Source organism: Erpetoichthys calabaricus, chromosome 13, assembly GCF_900747795.2.
Source record: "Erpetoichthys calabaricus chromosome 13, fErpCal1.3, whole genome shotgun sequence".
NCBI classification, from domain to species: Eukaryota; Metazoa; Chordata; class Cladistia; order Polypteriformes; family Polypteridae; genus Erpetoichthys; species Erpetoichthys calabaricus.
In genome coordinates, this window is record NC_041406.2 from 21364213 (window position 1) to 21379385 (window position 15173).

The 15173-nt window shown below is 36.8% G+C and overlaps 1 protein-coding gene across 1 annotated transcript in view; it reads right to left on the minus strand.

The window, feature by feature from the left end:
• Positions 1-13179, minus strand: part of grinaa (glutamate receptor, ionotropic, N-methyl D-aspartate-associated protein 1a (glutamate binding)) — a 65470-nt gene extending 52291 nt beyond the window's left edge. Inside the window, exon 1 of the mRNA XM_028818002.2 lies at positions 13017-13179. The gene's annotated coding sequence lies outside the window, so the exon portion shown is untranslated. The remainder of the gene's footprint in view (positions 1-13016) is intronic.
• Between the last annotated feature and the right edge of the window lie 1994 nt (positions 13180-15173).

Below are 15173 nucleotides of genomic sequence, written 5' to 3' on the forward strand. Positions count from 1 at the left end.
GGGCTTTCTCTTCCTCCGACTGGACACAGAATCCATTACATTCGTGATATTACAGCTCTCTGAATAATTAAAATACTGAGATGTACACGTGGTATCATTTTCATGATGATAGGAGTTAAAGCATGTTATTAAACATAGGAACACGGTGGCGCAGTGATTGTAGCAGTACAGTCAAATGTACTAACCCCCAATTCCTGTCCTTACTTTTCTTTCTCCAAAAACCCAATCACCACACAATCAGCTCTGTAATAGACGTTAAGCCATCTGTAAGCTTAGGATGCTGATTCTTCAAAACTTTTAAGGAACATTGAAATATCTTCGTAGTACGTGTTTAATTATTCTATCCATCTATCCTTCCAGTGTCATGCCAGCTACAACAAGAATACAGCGCGAGGCAGGAAAAATCCATGTGTCCTCACATGTTTAATTATTAACAATATAGATTATTTAAAATGAAGTTAGTTTTATCTGTATAATATAATAAACATATTTTGCTGCATTTTCTTTTAAAAATGATATCGTCATCATATGTAAATATAATATTGCACAACTTTATAAAGCACATAACTATCACAAGTTTACAGTGAGACAATTGTACTTGTAAGTACAAACAGTTCTACAAGGAGCACTTGATGGACTGATTGAGTGTGTTTATAGTTCTTGCGATGGAACTGTTTCTGAACCGCGAAGTCCATACAGGAAAGGCTTTGAAGCGTTTGCCATGTGAGACCAGTTCAAATAGGCAGCATGGCTGAGGCAGTGTGTGGTTGATGCTGTATACCGATAATTCTCTGCTGTAGATCTGTGATTCCCCACTCAGATATAGTGATATAAATACTCCAAGTGGTGCAGTGAGTAATATGGAAAAAGATGATCCGCTGTGGCAACCCCTAACAGGAGCAGCTGAAAGAAGAAAAAGAAGGTGCAGTGAGCGTAACAACTCTAAAGCAGCTGTGGTATTTGGAATACTTTGGCTATTCCCTGGACCATTATATTGTTACAGGTTAATTACAATCAGATGAATTAAACTAATGAACAATATGCAATTAGTTTCAGTGTATTTGATAAAGCCATGTCAGGGATGTGGATCTAAAAAAGAAAGGGTAACCACACAGGAACAGTAGCACTGCTTTGACACTGGGCGCCGCCAGTCTGCAAAACCAAGCGGAGAACTTGCGTACGCCAGGGTTGCAGCTACCATGGAAATGTGCGTGGCATTACGCCAAGTTTAGGTTTTATACATCGCGATTTGAGCGTGGAAATGTTCGTACGTAACATTTTTGTGCATATGCACCGTTTATACATGAGGCCCTGGTGTTTAGAAAAAAATTAATCTCAGCTGTTCCGATACTCCTGACTCATAAGGGATCACCAAAGGTTTTAGGGTTAGGCAGCGGTTGTCCTTCCTCTCTCCTGGATTGCTTAGAGCATTCTTTAAGTGTCTTCCCTGCTTTGACAAAATTCCAGCTGGGATAACCACATTTTCTCAGGGCCTTTTTGATATGATGTTCTTCTGCTTCACTGGCCGCTGTATCTGTGGGTATGGTGTTTGCTCTGTGTTGTAGAGTCCAGATGACACCTGCTCTAGTGGACGGTGAGAGTCAAACCTTAAATACTGATCCGTATGAGCTGGTTTATGGTACACATCAACTTTCAAATGTCCCCCATTACTAATGGAAATTTTACAATCTAAGAAAGCTAGCCTGTCAGGTTTCATGTTCTCCCTGGTGAACTGGATGTGTTTGTCCACTGAGTTGACGTGATCAGTGAATTGTGGTACCTCCTGAGATTTGATTTTCACCTAGGTGTGAGACTGAGGAAGTCACTTGGATGAGTGATGTAACGTATCTCACTGGAAAAAAACTATGTCCAGATGAACTGAATCAACTTTCTAGAATTTCCTTACCTGGATTATTGAGCATGCATCGAGACATCTATGTTTAATACAAGCGAATGAGTCATATGCCTGCATTAGGGCACAAACTTTGTGAACAACAATACATTTGTTTTAAGTTTTATTTGATCTATTCAATTTGTTTTTCATATCCTGTTTTGTGCATGTTATTTACATATTTGAAATTCTTGAAATGTCATAAGCATTGGCCTACTTGAATGAGCAGTTTGTAAATTTTTTTGTGCAATTTGCATCACTTGACATATTTAAAATAGTACTCATTTAAAACTGGTAAATACAGTGTTATTTGGTGAATGCTTGTATTATAATGACTGCAGATATTGATATTATTAACAGTGAATCAAAATAAGTCAGGTTCATACTGAGCACACGTGACAGACGTGAAAGAGTCTGGAAATGCTGTGGTAAACATTATACAGCTTGCAACATTATCCAACCTAACTGGTTTGTCAGTGATGGTCTACAAAGACATATCCTTGGAGAGTCACACAGACCTCCACATGCTAGGCAACAGCATCCTGACTGCTCATGAAATCCTTGGGGCCATTGTCAGACCTTACACTGGTGCAGTGGGCCCTGGGTTCCCGCTAGTAATAATAATTCATTACATTTATATAGCGCTTTTCTCAGTACTCAAAGCGCTATCCACCACGACAATGGAAGACAAGATATTAAGTTTTCAGCGGTACATTATCAAGATGAAGAAACAATAAAACTTTATTTTCTTCCATATAGGGAATATGGACGAGACTCTTATGTGCTTTGATATTTTGGGCAACAGAACAGTCGACACTAAAGGCATGAAATCGGTTCTGGTACAGAGTACAGGTCATGAGAAAACACGATTTACAGTGGTACTGTCATGTTTAGCCGAAGGAACTGCGCTGCTGCAACAAAATTCAATGCGTCTGAGAAACTGGTGTGAGATTGGAGGAAGCAAGAAGATGTTTAAAAAAAAAATTAAGTGTTGTAGTTTTGAATGGGAGTATAAGTCGGGGTCTGGTTTTATGATCGATTTTTCGGGTTTCAAGACCCGGCTTATACAGGAGTATATACAGTATATAGGAGAGTTATCCTATAACTACAGTAGCCAATTGAATTACTTTAATTAAAACTGTAGCTGGAATTAAAACATTACTTTCTCTTTTATATATACCATATCTCTGAGATGGTATGTAAATTGGACAGTTGAATTGTTTCTTTTAACATTTTCTGCTGGAAAGTGGAGACTGTACTGTACAAAATTCATATAATTCATATTCTGGTAGTCTTAGTGAAGAAGTTTTATTAATTGAAGTTTTTTATTTGCACACCACCAGGTCACAGATATGTCTGCTATGCTTTTTTTTTTTTACCATTCTTACAGTTGCGGTCTTAAAAAGGCAAGTCAAGTTACACCTTGATGTGTGCTACAAAATGGAACCCAGGCCTTTATCCATATTACTAACCGAGAATGGTAAACCGGATGGACGCAGGGACATCCGGCCATGGGCCGTAGCCGCAAAAGACGTACTGCGCAAGCGCCCCCACAAAACCCCCCTTCCAAGCAACGGAAACCGGATGCAAAGCAATGTAAAATAACAAATGAGGCGCCCATAGCACACAGAAAAAAGGAGTCAGACGCGAAACGGAACACACACAAAGAAGAGAATTGAGACCCACGACACACAAATGAGGCAACGCCCCCTAGCACAAAAAAAAAAAAAAAGCCAGACGCTAGCGCCACACAAACCCATTGGACACAAAACAGGGCAGACTACGAACATAGCACACGAAACATACACAAAAAGCAGGATTCGGACCCACGGCCACACTAACATAAATAAGAAATGAGACACAAAGCACCACTACTAAACGAACCGTCCGTATTAAATATACGTCATCTGAACACATTCAAATTATGCAGCAAAGGTCGATCTCATTACACTGATGCACTATTAACTGTTCAACCACAAAAAAGGCTCCATATTAACAGTGAGTGTGATCCTCCTTATTACTTATCCATATTTATAACGCTGAAGAACAAACAAGTCATGAATTCACGCTCACGGGTACAAAACGATACGGCTTGAGTGACGGGACCAAACACACGAACCCGCATGAAAAAAAACAATACATGTTGGTCGACTAACCGACATACAAAAACGGGCAAGACTCAATACAAACCATGACCGCCGTAAACTGAAACGGGCTTCTCACACAGCACAGGCAAATCGATTATGGCTCCAGAATAGCACGTCCCAATTCCTGCACATACAACGACGCGCCTCTCAAACGGCACAGACAAAACATAGCTGACAACGCGTTCAATAATGAGTCCACTATTCATGAAGATTCATTGGGATTAATGAATGTCATTTGCAATCATTGTCATTCACTTAACTTCCCTGAAGAAACAACTGGCAATACAAGTAATGAATTTACACGTTATTGTCAAAAGGGTCAAATTAGACTGCCTCCTTTACATTCATATCCTGCATATCTACAGAAGCTTCTAACTGACGAAGTACCTGAAAGTAAAATCTTTATGAACTGCATTACATCCTACAATAGTTCATTTGCTTTTGTATCTAATGGCATCCACTCACTTACTCAACACCATTAATAAACTTCTACAAACGTTGATGAGTAATAATATTCCCTTTGGAGGAAAGGTACTTTTATTAGGAGGAGATTTTACACAGTGCTTAGCTATTGTTTCACATGTCATGCGCTCGGCTATTCTTCAGTCCACCTTAAAATACGCAGACAATTGGCATTGCTTTCAAAAGAGTTACGGAGATATTTGGAACAACAATCTCATTACACCAAATACCCCTTTTAACACAACGAACTATATTATGTCCAAAAAATATTAATGTTGATCACATTAATAACCAGGTCATTTCATTACTTCCTGGAGTGGCACAGCTCGGACCCACGACCACACTAACATAAATAAGAAATGAAACACAAAGCCCCATTACTGAACGAACCGTCCGTATTAAATATACATCATCTGAACACATTCAAATTATGCAGCATAGGTCGATCTCATTAAACTGATGCACTATTAACCGTTCAACCACAGAAACGGCTCCATATTAACAGTGAGTATGATCCTCCTTATTACTTATCCATATTTCTAACGCTGAAGAACAAACAAGTCATGAATTCACGCTCACGGGTACAAAACGATACGGCTCGAGTGACGGGACCAAACACACGAACCCGCATGAAAAAAAAAAAAAAAGGGGGAAAGGTACTTTTATTAGGAGGAGATTTTACACAGTGCTTAGCTATTGTTCCACATGCCATGCGCTCGGCTATTCTTCAATCCACCTTAAAATACGCAGACAATTGACATTGCTTTCAAAAGAGTTACGGAGATATTTGGAACAACAATCTCAGTACACCAAATACCCCTTTTAACACAACGAACTATATTATGTCCAAAAAATATTAATGTTGATCACATTAATAACCAGGTCATTTCATTACTTCCTGGAGTGGCACAGCTCTTTCTAAGCTCTGACAAAGTTGACTCTGATGACGACAATGACCATCTTAATTTCCCCTTAGAATATTTGAACACTATTAACCCAGCCGGATTACCACAACACAATCTTAGCCTTAAAAATGGAACAATAATCATGCTATTAAGAAACCTTAACACTAAACAGGGTTTATGCAATGGTACACATTTAGTCGTCAACACCATGCCACACAATGTTATTAAAGCAAAACTTCTTACAGAATCACATGCTAACAATACTGTTCTAATTCCTACAATTACCTTACAACTTCTGACCTGGAATTACCTTTTACACTTAAACGGCAACAGTTCCCCATTAGACCTGCCTTGACCATGACCATCAACAAATCACAAGGACAAACCATAGACAAAGTTAGCATCTACCTCTCTGAGCCCATTTTTGGACATGGACAACTTTATTTGATTCCTATATGCGTCATCTACACCTTCACACTATGCTATATCTCATTCATACATCACGCTCTTTGTCAATTCACAACACCAGGGGTTGGTGAGCGAAGCAAGCAGGGGGCGGAGCCCCCTAGTAAATTTTCTAATTCTTTTGTGATATTAAACAGTAAGATTTCTAATCAAACTCACTTTCAATTTTGTATTTATTATATAGTATTATTCTTTTTCACATGATGTCAGGAAGGAGTGACAACCAAACATAAAAAGTTATCAGTTACATAAAAAAAAAAAAAAAAAACTAAGAACACTAAAATTGCATTTTGAACAGTTACATGTGGTTTAAACTTGCCTTTGTTTTGGAAATTTTGATCTGACATTATGCTGCAAGAAATTCTTCTACTGATAATGCATGTGAAAAAGAATTAGCACCCTAAATGCTGAATGAATGACTTTACATAATAATAATAATAATAATAATACATTTTATTTATTTGTAGGCGCCTTTCTAAACACTCAAGGACACCGAACAATAGATAAAACACAGATTATAAACAATACTAAAATACAAAAATTAAAATCAGACAGAGCAATTGTAATTAAAGAGAAAAAGCAGTCTTAAACAAATGAGTTTTAAGTTTAGATTTGAAAAGTGAAAATGATTCACTATTTCTAAGCTCAGATGGTAATGAGTTCCAGAGCTTGGGAGCAGAGCAACTGAATGCTCTGCTCCTCATAGTAGTAAGACGGACAAAGGGGACAGTCAAGTGGATGGAGGAAGAGGATCTAAGAGTATGGGAGGGAATGGCAACATGGAGGAGGTCAAACAGATATTTAGTAAGCATAAGTACTAACTGAAAATAATTAAAAATAACATTTGACAAATATGTTGTTTTATGGGCTTTAACATACAAGAAGTAAAAGATTTTTAATATATGAAAATGTATTGGGTTTTTCACTTTAGACTACTTTTTTGTTTAAAATCTAACAAGTTTATATCACTGCATTGTCTATTTTAAGATGATGCAGGTGCTCTGTGCAGCAAATGCAAGATGGCAATATTTATGGAAATAAATGACAAAAACAAAAAAAAAATATTTACCATTATTTGTAAACTACACAGAATGACAATACAGCTTGACTAGATTAAAACAAAACTAACATCTGAATTGGTGAAGCAAGAGTTCAATTATCAGGCATATCATAGGTATTTTTTTAATGTCCGAGTAATTTTCATTGTGACATAAAGATATTAAATATTTCATTATTCTGTTATAAACAAAAAAAATGGGCAAGTTCTAAAATGTTCACAGGAAAAAATGACACATATGTGAAGCAATTTGCATTAGTGATGAAACTGTTACAAATGGACAGCTGACTTGATCTCACCCAGTAGGATCATTTTTGAATCCTTACTATGGGGGCAAAGGCAACTAGGTTAGATGCTGAAATCTGGATATATTCTGCCACTAATTTAGATTTGGGGAAATGACACAATTAGAATATTTTTGCTCTATGTGCAAGAAATAAATAAATAAATACAATTATGGTCCATTTCATGCCAAATCTGTTAATTAGTATGAGTTAATGTCATTTTTAACAGTTAAATAACTGATAAGCACTGTCTCCTTTCTTTTACATAGAATAAAGGGAAATGATGACTCTTTAAAAAAACATTTTCTCAAAAATAATGCCTAAAACAGAGGCTGAAGGTTTCAGAACATTTCTTTTAATAGGACGGCATTCCTAAGCACTTCGTCTATTATTAAAAAATTTAATTCAACACTGGATTGTATGCTTATTGTACTAATAGTTTTACAGCAAAAACTGTACTTTTTTTTTTTCATTTCAGATTGAATTTTCAGACTGATTACAAGTTGTTTAATCCATTCCAATTAAGAACAAACTAACATTTTGTTTACTTTCTCAAAAAAGCTAAAATAAACACATTTGTAACAAGACAACGAGAGAAGAAAACCCGAGTGTAACTGAATCTCAGGTTCACATTTACACACACACACACACACAAAAAAAAAATCACCTTTTTACAAAAATAGTTGGATAAAAACCTAAACCTAGAAAAGCTCTAAACAGAATGGTCTGAGGTCCATCAGCACTCTCTTGAGTGTTGTGATTCAAGTTATTTGCATGCTTTTATTTAAAGGACTTTGACCTCTTGGGACATATGAAACTGACAGGCTCATCAGGATTATACAGTGAATCAGTAGTGAAGGCTGAATTAGCAACCTAAAGGAGTTCAACACCTTTGTCATTAAACTAAACTAGGTTAGGTAGACTTTATTATACCAGAGGGAAATTTGTTTGCAACAGGAAAGTACAAACAAAGGGCATTGTTACACTGAGAAGGAAATAAAGACACAACAACTTGTGTTATCATACGTACACACACTCAAGATAACCACTAAGAACAATAACTGCCTTTAACAGTACACAAAATCAGAATTTAAAATTATTACCAGTAACCCTATAAGTAACAGAATTCAAAAAGCTCTTAACTCTGGGAATAAAAGAGTTCTTACAGTAGTTGTTATTTACCCTTGGGAACCTAAATCTGCAGCCTGACGGCAACAGCTGAAAGTTAGGAAAAAGAGGATGGCTATTGTCTGACAGAACTGAGTTGGCCTGCTTTCTAACTTGTTTGTGATACAGCTCAATGACAGAGGTCTTCTGCAAACTAATAACACAGGTATAGATTAAAAAATTGTTTTATTTCATGTGATTCTTTTTATATTTTTGGATTCTGAATTAAGAAATGAAAATCCCTCTTTTTTGCCATCATGTAACAGTTTTTCACAAACACATTTTTAAGCTGTCAATTATTTTTGTTTTTGCTCTATAATTAAATATCAAAATTTCATTCAAGGTTTAATTTGCTTGAATCTAATATTTTCTAACATGAAATTATGTGTTTAAAGCAAAATAGTTATTTAATAAAAAAGTCAGAATATAACCGGAATTAAAAAAGATGATGAGCGTAGCAGCAGGTAGCATCATGTGAAGCCATTAGAGCATACAAAATTCCCATGTTTTCTCTGTGAGTGAGACAGCAGAGCCAAAATTTTACGTTGGATTCAGCTAGAAAAACGTGCAGTTTGGTGCCAAAAACATAATCTGACCTAGCTTGGTGGATACAGATAAGGTTCTACTACCAACGCTCCATATTAAGCTTGGTTTATGAAGCAGTTTGTCAAAATCCTACCAAAAGATGAAGCCCATTTTATGTATTTGTGCCAAATGTTTCTGGGTTTGTCTGAGTCTAAATTTAAAACAAGGGGGCATTTTTGCCAGACCTGATATTAGAAAACCAATTCCTGATGCAGAATTTAATGGTATGATGAACCACCTAGAATGAGAGGATTGGGTCTCATTCAAAGAAGTAATTATTAAGTTTTTAGTTAACAATAAAGATCCATATTATAAAGAAATTTTGAAAAATGTTTAACTTAACTGAACTGGATTGCTATTTGAGTCTGACAGTTTACTTTTTAGAATTTGTTCCCAGAAAATATTACAGCGGTGAGTGAATATCAGCGGAAACATCCCATCAAATTAAGAAAAACTTGAGAAGTTGTATGAAAGTCAATAAATATGTTGTTGTTTTCTTTACATATATATTTTAAAATATTGGATTGAGTAAATATTTTCCATGTTAAACTGATTAAGAATATTGTACATATGAATAAATTGTGTAGTTTGTTATATTTTGTAGGAAATTGGAGCATGTGGCATAAGGAAATTACATCTGCATCAGCAATAAACTGCTGTTTGTCTACAGTAAAGAAAGAGTTTCTGTTATCTTCTGAGAACTGTTTGACTTCATGAAAAGATGGGCATCTTCCCCCCAAAAGCACACACGTTAAAGTCTTCCATCACTTCGCCAAATGGACATTCAACCAGTCTCAATGTCTTTTAACAGTTCATTGTAACCGATTTAATAATTTATATGACATGTAATATCTTTATAGCCATGTTTAGTCTTAAATTAATGCTAATGTTATGGTGAATCTTTTTTTTATTTTAAGAAGGGTATACTTCTGTTATGTCTCTGAAAATTCTTGCTGTAATTATACATATTAATGAAGTATATCCTAGGTATGATTTCCTGGGAGGGACTGTGGGTTTTATGGCATTTAAAGTGTCAGCCCCTTTCTCTCTCAGTTTGTATCTCTCGGCAGGAAAGGAAACTACTGTTAACTCTTTTGAAGATTTTATGTCCATACATTGTCCCTTTGGATGATCTTTAATCTATAACTAACTTTAGCTTTTCAGGATATATAAAGTTGAGTTTTCAAACGCCAAAGGGAAGATAACTATTTCTTCTGGAATGCTGCCTATGCATTTGTAGTATTCCTAATTTTGCTGTTTTTATAATTTTATTCTATTTTCATACTATATATAATTTTGAATATGCTTGTAATAAAATGTTAATTATTGTACTGGTTTATCTACCTCCTGTCAACGTAATCAATGATATAAAGTCATAGCTCCTTTTAACTGTGCACATATGATGGAATTCAGTCTCTAAGGTTTGCAGCCTGAATATTCCTGTTTGGCAAGTATATTTTAACAGTTGTGCTTTGAATTAAACGTAACACACATTAAGTTAACTAGTATCTGAGGTTTTATTCTGAAACACAAACTAAAAAATGACACTGAACCTTCAAGGTGACATGTTGTAAATTATTTATGCAACACATGAGATTGCTGCTTAGCCCCTTAAGTTTTATTATGGAGCACATGTTAGTTAAACAGCCGCAATCTCTGAGGTTACAGTTAAAAAGTGTCAACTTTAGTCGTATAGCTTTCTAGAGGTATATAAACCAAGGCTTTGCAAATGATAGTTAAGTCATGCCAACTCAATTATTACAGTAACTTAACTAATTTATATCATAAAAGTTAAAATCAGACTTTCAGATCAAAAGCAATAAATTAGGGTCAGATTAATAGTTAATGAGAATATTCCGTCTTTAGTTAGTAGACGGGCGAGTTGAAACTTGACATCTGTCTAACTTAGGGCCAAGTAAAAACACCTACAATTTTAAAATTTCTTTTCAATTTTGTACTGAAATGTAATACGATGAAAACATTATAGTAATTGTTTGTTATATTCATTAATGCAAATAATAACTTTTAACAAATAACTATTTGCAAGTAAAAAACAATTTTTAGGAGTTTAATTTTGCAGACCTGTGTAATTTCACTGGTAATTTTTATACCGTGTTGGCCATTATGAATGTAGAGAAAAGCCAAGCAAAATGACACCTTTTATTGGCTAACTAAAAAGATTACAATATGCAAGCTTTCGAGGCAACTCAGGCCCCTTCTTCAGGCAAGATGTAAACATTTTAAGAAGGGGCCTGAGTTGCCTCAAAAGCTTGCATATTGTAATCTTTTTAGTTAGCCAATAAAACGTGTCATTTTGCTTGACTTTTCTCTACAATGTTAATTTATATTCTTAATGCTGAGGGTACCAAAGCAACAGCCATCTTCCAAACCTGCTTTACCCTGAGTAGGATTTCATGGAAACTGCAGCCTATCCCAGCAAGCACTGGGTGCAAGGCAAATCAAACACACATACGGGCCAATTTAGCATTGCCAATTCACCTAATATAAAAAAGAAAATATAACAACAGATTCTCTGTGTACTGTATATATCAACCAAATGAGCTTGGTGAGCTGGTCTCTCGTTTAGTCAAATTTATCTTCCTATGTTATGCACAGGAATAACTTCAACATTCACAAATAACCAAATTACTCATTAAACCATCCACCACATGATCAAAGCTGCTACTAAATTGACTAATAAAAATGAAACAACTATATTTCTCTGGGACTGATTTTCATCACACCTCATACACAATAGTATATCTTAACTTGCATGTTTTAAGTCTGGCTTCATGTAATAAAACATTTATATCGTTAACACATGACTCATCGCATACTACAATGAAAACACATATTTTACTTTACACACTAAAATGAAACTACATAGTCTATAAGCATACATGTAATTGTCATCCGGGTGAAGAGTAATAAGGAGAACTAAGCGCACCGTAGTTAGCTTTCAGGAGGAATGCCACCGATCTTGTTACAAACTACAACAAGCTTCCCTCACTGATGAAAACAGTATCATTTTTGTTACATAGAATCTGCACAGCTCAAAGGATGCAGGGAAAGACGGGAATTGTTATAGCATTTATGCCACGCCCATTCTGTAGCCAAATCCCGAAAGGAATCATCTCCCCCTGGAAAATAAACGGAAGCTACGCAGGTTTATTAGATTTGCCGGTAAACAAAAATGTGTGAATGGTCCTTAATGAAAAGTTTAATGACCACTCGAGTTAAAAATATATTACCCCACATGATTGATAAAGAAACCAAAAGCCATTCACGCTGTCTACCAGTAAAAACCAAAATCCTGTGACCGTCTAATTATTCGACCCTGTGGTTAGACCTAGACCCTGATCGAGTGTCCATCGGGCTGCCGCCATGATGGTAAGCAGTTGGACTGCAACGGCCCCCCGCATTTATGGTAGAAACAAGCCAAGTCAGACCGATAACAGAAATCCACGGATCGCCTGTTTTGAGTTAATTCCGCGAAAACAAGCGCACGCGGGGGAAGCCCGATAACCTACGTACAATTCTCGAATCCATCTCCCCCACGCCTCCCCCCGATGTGTTCGCTTAATGTGACAAGTGCGCGCGTGTCTGCTGCATGTGGATTAAGCTGCTCAACGGATCAAGTCAGCCGCATTATCCGCCGAGAATCTTCCACTCACTACGAGAACGTACACAATCATTTTTTCACTACAGCTTTTAAAGCCGTCATCTTCTAAACCCCCCAGTCGTCAGACGAGATAACCTAACAACTGCGAATTCTCTCAGTGCCTGCCTGCCTATCTCACACCCGCACAAACTGCAAGAGTAAATGACGTGTTTTTTTAATTCATCCCATCCTAAACTCTATCACTTTAAACCGCTAATCCTGTAACTTCGCATTCACTCGAGAAATCCAATTACTGTATGTCGTGATTTGTCAATTTGTGTTAAATTTCTTTATTTTTGAGGTTTTTGGTGAGTCATTCATAATTAATACTGCTCTTGTCAATTTGTAATTAGGTTATATGACCACAGCGGGACAGATATAACGTTGCTTACCTTCTTAAGCGGTCTGTTCTCCTTTTTCTGTTTTCAAAGAAAAGCAAATACAAATTTAGCAATCCTTTGCCGTCTGTTGTATAAGCGATGCAGCTACTTCGACGCAGACTCTTCCAGCCACTGCTGTCACTTCGTCGTTCTCGCGCACTTTGTCGGTTACGCGCAGTCTCGAGAGCCTGGCTATGGGACGTCACATGATCTGAAGTTCTGTTTTGCGCCTGCGCGTTTGCGTGTACAGCGACAGTTCGTGTTTATCAAGCTTCTCAGACACGTAAAGCAAACATACGGATGTCTTGGCTTTTATTAGAAAGGTGACAGTGTATTACACAATACACACCGAAGGGAACAATTCAGAAAATGACAGTAAAAATTGTAAAGGCTTTTGTGTGAAGACCTGTTTAAAGAAAGAAGCCACAGTATCGTCGTGTGCCCCCGAAGAAGAGGGGTAGCAACTACCACAAAAAGCTCTGCAAACATTAACGTGTGTATTTGTCGATATTTGCATTTTCTGTTTTATTCTTGGTAAAAATTAAAATAGCATCAAAAGAGATGCCAAAAGAACATTCTGGAAAAATTGCATTAGTCAGGGAGAAATAATATACATTTATATTTTTATATGACTACAATTGTGAATTAGCGCTAGAAGAATATTAGTCACTGTTAAAAGTGATTTATAACAACTATGCTATTTAACATGTTTAAAATACTGAAGTTCTTAGAGCACATACTAGCATTTTATGTTATTACTGTTCACGGTACCTGCAGAAGCCCCCTTTTTTTCTTTATTTTGCCTTCTACAATCACTTGATTTAGTAGTTTGTTAGTTTTCGCATACTCCTTGGGGTCAGAGTGGTGGGTCAGCCATTGTACAGCCCCCCTGGAGCAATTGGAGGTTAAGGGCCTTGCTTAAGGGTCCAGCAGAGTAGGGTCTCTTTTGGCAGTAACAGGGATTTGAATTGGCAACCTTCCGGCTACCAGCGCAGAAACTTAACCAAAGAGCCATGTCAGGTAGTAGAATAAATTTACAAATATTTGATGTCTTTTGCCCAACAGTTACCTTCAGTGCCTTTACTCAATGTCTGAACCTCCCTTGACTGGTGTTGCTTCTCTCGAGCATGTTCTGGTAAAGCCTGCTTTTCTGACATTTCGAGGCACCATGCTCACTTTCTGTCTGCTTTCATACTTCCTATCTTTGAAGGTGACTCAGCATGCCTCCTGTGCCTTTACTCCTTTGCCTACCCAAAGCCGTACTGATCAATTACATTGCTCAAAGGGACTGGACACACACACACACACACAGAGACAGACCGTAGCATTTTGTTGTATAGTAAATGTACATAACATAATGCAGACTGCCCTAATCTGTTTAACTGAGTTGAGGGCCTCAGAGGTCATAAGCCTAACCCAGCAGCAATGGGCAAAAGACCTGAACTAGCCCTGGACTGTAGACATTGTAAACATATAACAGTGTGATGATTTTATTTGTATTAACATTATTATTAATGGGTGCCAACATTTTGTAAACATTGGGGATTAGGAAAATAATAGGAAGCAACAAAGTTAATAATTCAACAACAGTACTGATTTAAAGAAACATGCCGGAGACCTGAGCGTAAATGGAGAAAAACTAAACTGATTGTCCACTATGAAATATTGAAGGCTAAAATAACAATTCAACAACATAGTCCGTCTTGAGAGGTGGTGTTATTTCTCTAAAATTATAAATAACAATGCTAGTAATCCGAGAGTTTAATTCTCAACAATTGATCGTTTGCTAAACCCAGGTCACTCAATGGAATGCCTCCAAAAAAGTTCCAGTGAAACTTGTGAAGCTTTTGCTATATTTTTTAATCACAAAATTAATGATATAGAAATAATATAGTACATCCCCCTAATACTGATCTTATTAAACCCCAGTATTCAAGAAAGTGCAAGAAAGGACAAAGCCGGTTATACTTCCTTAGAAGGCTGGCTTCCTTCAACATCTGCAATAAGATGCTGCAGATGTTCTATCAAACAGTTGTGGCGAGCGCCCTCTTCTACGCAGTGGTGTGCTGGGGAGGCAGCATTAAGAGGAAAGACGCCTCACGCCTGGACAAACTGGTGAGGAAGGCAGGCTCTATTGTTGGCATGGAGCTGGACAGTTTAACATCTGTG